The sequence below is a fragment of the Carassius carassius genome, chromosome 3 (assembly GCF_963082965.1).
Source record: "Carassius carassius chromosome 3, fCarCar2.1, whole genome shotgun sequence".
Classification (NCBI taxonomy): Eukaryota; Metazoa; Chordata; class Actinopteri; order Cypriniformes; family Cyprinidae; genus Carassius; species Carassius carassius.
Window position 1 is genome coordinate 36,711,297 of NC_081757.1, and position 6,811 is coordinate 36,718,107.

The window sequence follows — 6,811 nt, forward strand, 5'->3', positions numbered from 1 at the left end:
AATGATCTGTATGAAGAATTTCAGTCAGGTTTTAGGCCCCACCATAGCACAGAAACTGCACTTGTTAAAATTACAAATGACCTGCTCCTTGCGTCAGATCAAGGCTGCATCTCATTTCTAGTCTTACTTGATCTTAGTGCAGCGTTCGACACCATAGATCATGACATACTCATAGATCAATTACGAAACTATACAGGTATTCAAGGGCAGGCTCTAAGATGGTTTAGATCCTACCTGTCCGATCGCTACCATTTTGTTTATTTAAATGGGGTGTCATCTCATTTATCATCAGTAAAATATGGAGTGCCACAAGGATCCGTCCTAGGTCCCCTTCTATTTTCAATATACATGTTGCCCCTTGGTAATATTATTAGAAAATACGGAATTAGCTTCCACTGTTATGCTGATGATACTCAGCTATATATCTCAACGAGACCAGATGAAACTTCCCAATTATCTAAGCTAACAGAGTGTGTTAAAAATGTAAAAGATTGGATGACAAATAAGTTTCTCCAATTAAATTCGGATAAGACAGAGATATTAATTATTGGACCCAAAAACACCACACAGAATCTTGTAGATTACAATCTGCAGCTAGACGGATGTACTGTTACTTCCTCTACAGTCAGAAATCTGGGTGTTATATTGGACAGCAAATTGTCTTTTGAAAATCATATTTCCAATGCTACAAAAACTGCATTCTTCCATCTTAGAAACATTGCCAAGCTACGAAACATGTTATCTGTTTCTGATGCAGAAAAGCTAGTTCATGCATTTATGAACTCTAGACTGGACTATTGTAATGCACTTCTAGGTGGTTGTCCTGCTTCATCAATAAACAAGCTACAGGTAGTCCAAAATGCAGCAGCTAGAGTCCTTACGAGGTCAAGAAAATATGATCATATTACCCCAATTTTACAGTCTCTGCACTGGCTACCTATTAAGTTCCGTATCAGTTACAAATTAACATTACTTACCTATAAGGCCCTAAATGGTTTAGCTCCTGCGTACCTAACTAGCCTTCTACCACGCTACAACCCATCACGCACCCTAAGGTCACAAAACGCTGAACTTTTGGTAGTTCCTAGGATAGCAAAGTCCACTAAAGGAGGTAGAGCTTTTTCACATTTGGCTCCCAAACTCTGGAATAGCCTTCCTGATAATGTTCGGGGTTCAGACACACTCTCTCTGTTTAAATCTAGATTAAAAACGCATCTCTTTCGCCAAGCATTCGAATAATGTATCTCTTAAATTGTGAGTGTAGTTGCATCTGCATTTTTATTCTTTAGCTTGGGTTAAACTAATTTTACTTTGTTGGATCAGCAGCTATGCTAATGATGTCTCTATGTTTTGCCACGGGATTTACATCCCGTGGTAACTAGGATTTACACAAGCTCCAGTCTGGATCCAGAACACCTGAGAAGAGATGATGCTGACCCTCAGAGGACCCCAGATGATCCTAACCTTGAATCAACAAACAGAACTAACAATTATTGCTACATGTGTGACTGCATCATATAATTACTATTAATTAATAATATTGATAGTTCATCGTCTAGCTGACTACGTCTTGTATTATTATTTTTTATTTTTTCTAAAATCCTGTCAAACGTGCACAAACTACTAGCTACTACTAAATATTGTAGAAACATAATTTTCTGTAAAGTTGCTTTGTAACGATTTGTATTGTAAAAAGCGCTTATACAAATAAACTTGAATTGAATTCATATATATATATATATATATATATATATATATATATATATATATAACTAATTAGCAAAAATCAGTGTAAAAATGTCCTCACCCCGTATCTTCCTCCTCAGGTGCTGGACATCAGTAATGTGCCTGCTCTTGGTTTGAATACAGTATAAGATCCACGTTGATCATTCCTGCTACATTCTCAGTTATCCCTCAAGTGTTTGTAACAATAAAGCCCATGGCACCATCTTGTAATGCAAAATAACTAATCTCGTAACTCACTTTATTTCACAAAACAATTGGCATTTGTTACTAAATATAAACAATAATAACATTCTGGTGTATTGATGTCCCAGATGTCATTAATCTGATCAAATATTTTTATGTCTTAAGTAAAAAATAATCCAGATAATTAGTAATATGTAGTTTTTCCAAGTCTAAAATAAACACATATAAGCCTACCTAGTAAAATGATGTATTTACCAAGAATCTTCAGAACACAATATTCACCATATTCATTTTATTGAAGCATAGACTATAAAGATGATAAAGTAGCATCAAGACAAATAAGATTCAAGGAAAATAATTATTTATCATAAAAAATACATTAACCTCATATATTAATCAGTTCACACAGATGAGTGATGAAATGTCCTTAAAAGACACACAATCCCATCCAGTCAGCTGTGACACAGATCATGTGATACATATAAGACATTTGACACGGTTTCAGAAAATAATGATTCCCATCATCACATCTAAACTGGTTTCATCTCCCCATCGTGATCTTCTTCTCTCGTGTCTGGAAACAGTTTGTGGTTGATATCCAGCTCTGATGTGGTGTAGCTTGTTCTCAGCCAGATGATCTCTCAGTCCTAACATCCCAGACCTGGTCAAAGTGAAACAAACAATTCAGATGAAGTTGTTTAATGGACAGAGAGCTCAGCTTATGTTCTGCGTGATTGTAGCAGTGTGAGCAACTATGACCCTTGTAGTACTGTACACGTACCATTCTTCAAGCTGCTTTAAGACCTTTAGAGAAGCTTTTTCTCTGAAGACAATTTACCACATCCTCTTCTTTCACTCCTTTCAAGAGCATCACTTGGTCAAAACCCCTAATTTGGCTGATGAGACCATCTGTACAAAGTGAAATTGTTAAAATACTGCAATAAACAATTTCATTCTGCAAGAATTAAGAAAAAATTACAGAGGCAAAGGTCTTGCTCATGAGACTGACTTAGCATGTGTAGTTCTCAAAGACTCTAGAATTGATCTAATGTTGCAGTAAATGTGTTTCCTTCCTCTAGAATCTTTCTCCAAAGTTCCTGACTTCTCTCACAAATGTGTTTTAGTCTGTGCAGTGTAAGGCCTGGCTTCAAACCAATCAAATATCAATCCACAATTTATAACACAACATTTAGAAAACAATGAGATAATGTCAATTGGTGTTGATATCAACTAAACCACTTTTAATGACACTTGTATGCTTTTAAGAAAAACAGGTGGTGTTTTTAAAAAACTTAAGATTAAAAATGTTCCAGTCACACTTTGCTAACATGCTATAATTATAATAGCTGTATCAAATAAAATAAATAAATAAATGTAAAAACATTGGAAAGAATAATCACGGCTGACATGACCAGTCCCGTGAGAGATCATCATAAAGTGCTGTAACACACAACACAGCATTGTTTCAACACACACACACCAGAGGACTTATGTTTGCTTGAGCACAAGATGGCCTTCTTCATTCCTCATCCTGAGCAAATCATTTCCTTGGTCTTCCTTATCTTCTGAAAAACAAGATAATCTCTACTTACTCTGTGTGTAATTAATATTGGTCATTAAACATATAATTAAGTTAAAGTAAGATTCAGACCAGAGCATTTGATGAGTAAATGTTAATTCAAAAATATTTTAAACAAATGTACCTGGGAAGAGCTGATCATGGCAAGATTCGCTGAGACTCAGTAATAGCTCTTTTAGTTTTTAGGAAGGTGTGTGAGGGTTGGCTCACCAAAAACTTCTGAAAAAGAAGAGCAGCATTATCTGCAAACAATCCTGTAAGACAGAAAGAAAATAAATATTATTTAATTACATGCAACTTATACATTACTATATACTTTGACTTATACATTACTTATACATTCTTTTTTAGACCATGAAAGCATCCTCTGCAAAGATGCTGTATAATTAATTGCTGTATAAGTCATTAATAGCAAGCTATATTCATATGAGTTGGTTTAAAAATTAATACATGCTAATAGGGCTGTTATCAGTAGTGTAATTGATCTGGTTCTGACAAATTAATCAAAGATTTAATATATATCACGTGACACATTAAACTAGCATTTCTAGTCATGGAGATCACGTATAGTGGGAACATGAACTGATGGGGCTTATTTGAAGTAATTTAATGAGAAGCCAATGAACAATATAAACTTTCTGACTGTGTGATTTTCCAATATTGTGACAGTGTCAGATGAGATTGTCCAGGGGCTTGTACAATATCATACAAGTGTTAAATTGAATTAGTGAATTATTAAGACTTTGATGTGCGACTGTATTTAGGGATCATTTTAAAGACTTTTCCCCTTTCCAAATACCCACACTTGAGGTCTTAGTCACTTGAGAGCTTGTGTATGTGACAGTGCGTGCACAAGACTGTCCCCGGTCTTAATAATGCCAAAGCGCAGCGTCCTTAACACACACTAAACCTCTCCAATACTGCTCCGGAGTGCTTTACAACGCTTAGTGTATCCCATCATGCATCATATTTTGGAATTAATCGTGAGACTTTTTGCAGAGATCTCACAGGATATTGATATTGAGAATAATTTAGTAGTAAAACAAAGTGTTGCAAAGATGGCACGTGTGGGTATTTGGACCGTACAACAGTTTAAGAAACAACAAATGCTCTGCAAATGATAACAGCAGGAATGTTTGATAAAAGGGACAAACTATCAGAGTCACAGACCAACCTGCCTCTGCAGCTTTCTGTCTTCTCCATTTCTGAAGGAATACCTCTTCACAAACACGACTGGGGTGACTGCTTCCTTTACGTCTTTTCAGCTAAAAAATAAATACAAGGGGAGAGAAAATAAAACAGCGTATATACAGAATGTTTATAGTGATCTGTGAGGAAAATATTTAAGATATAAACTACAAGTTTATGCTGCAAGATGGGAAAAATGTTTTTTTTTTATTTTTTTTTTTTTTTTTATTTACATTAAAAAGGTATTACAAGCATGGTACAGTAAATGTGATTACTGTGAAATATGTCATATAAAAGCACATTAAAACACTATCATTACAGTGGTACAACTATAGTTATTCTGGTGATTATTGTGCCATCACGAAACCATAGTAAAACTACAGTTACTGTGGTAAAAAACATGGTAAATGTCTTGTTTACTGGGTTTTACCTACTATTGTAGGTGTCATGGTTACCATGATTTTACTACAAATACAACTTTCATCTTTGAACCTGAAATGAATATAAAACGGATCCCAGGTCTATGGCACGTCACGTGACAGATAGAGTTTAATCACCCCAGTTAGCAGCTCTGTTCATTTAGTTAAACACAATGAAACTCAAAGACAGCCTCGGATGACCGATATAATACAGACAGTAAACATAAGGCGCTCATCTGATTAATAAAGAAGACAGAATACATTTTATAACAGGCATTAAAAGAGCATATTTACTACTCACCCCACCTGCGGCTCTTGTAAACTGATGGCAAGTATCGAGATGTGTGCTGATGAATGAGACTTCTTGAACGTGATTTCATAGCGATAAACATCTCACGTCAGTGACGCTAGAGGCGCTTGACCACGCTTCAGTTTTTGGGGGTGAGAATGGGTTGACGCACAGCGCGTGATGCGCGTGGTGGGAGTGGCGGCGCTGTAGGCTATATTAATTATGTATTATTATTTAGGTCTTTTTCGGTTATTATTTCGAAGCTGTGTTAATTTGCTGTTTATTGATATTTTTAAAACTATAAGGCTACATCTATCAACATTTATTTAGATGTTATCATTGTATTCATTCATTTCTTTATTTTAATTATATTATTTCGGTCTCATTACCGGTGAAATATTACAGTAAGCCAGAACACGGGCCGAGCGGGTCTCAATCTAAGCCCATTAGCCACAATCCAACGCATTGGATATCACATTCATATCACAGAATCTGACAGCGATCAGCGGCTCATCAGCGACAGCATTTTTAAGCAGCCTTTACAATAACCTTAAGAAAAACTTTTAACTTTAGAGTCTAAAGTAAAAAAAAAAGATCTCTGCTAGTTTATTTATTTATTTTTTTTATTTATTGGTTCTTTTTATTTAAACTATATTGTTTCTAAATGTGAAAATGTGTTACAGTTATGTGTCAAGGACTTGATATTGAATTCTGTAATTTAAAAAAAATCTAGGCCTATCAAAAAAATAAAAATCAATAAAAAAAGTAAAAAAAGAACAATTGCGCATTTTACAGCAAAAAAAAGTTTTAATATGTGTTTTTGTCACCAGCAATACAGTATGTTGCTCAGTTTTGTTACAGTAAGTTAAGTTCCGATTTTTTAAAAAAAAGTTTCAGTGAGTTGCTTCTGTTGTCCTATGGGGAAAAAAAAATTAATTAATCAGAAAGTATCGTGCTGATGCACGAAAGATGCCTCCAATTGAAATGCATTAGTTTAAAAAAACGTGCTGCAATCACGAAAATAACTAAATAAACGTGTCCATGCCACGAATAAATAGATTAAATTACGTGACCAAATCACGAACTGCCTTGAGACTGGGTATCCGTGTGTGGACCACGGAAGATGAGTGCCATTGACTTGCGTTAGAGTTATCCGTGATCTCAGCACAGACTCACTCCGTGCTCGTATCACAGATTTTAGTTAGGCTAACAAAATCAAAGTGAATTTTTATGATGGCAGGACAATGCAATAACTACAATAACTGTCTGGTTAACGTCATATGGCATTGGAAAAGAAACAAATACTTCAAATGTTGCGTTTCCAAATGAGAAAGCACGTCCGTTGAGCGAGTTCTGTACTCCGTCATTGAAACGGGTATCCGTCAATGTCAATGTCAATGTCACCTT

General features: G+C 35.3%; 1 long non-coding RNA gene across 1 annotated transcript; it reads right to left on the reverse strand.

The window, feature by feature from the left end:
• Nucleotides 1-2,217: 2,217 nt before the first annotated feature.
• Nucleotides 2,218-4,774, reverse strand: LOC132115086 (uncharacterized). Its single transcript, XR_009425410.1, has 5 exons — nucleotides 4,683-4,774; nucleotides 3,633-3,762; nucleotides 3,410-3,494; nucleotides 2,711-2,838; nucleotides 2,218-2,590 (listed from the first exon to the last, which is right to left on the reverse strand). It is a non-coding gene; the product is annotated as an uncharacterized LOC132115086 (long non-coding RNA).
• Between the last annotated feature and the right edge of the window lie 2,037 nt (nucleotides 4,775-6,811).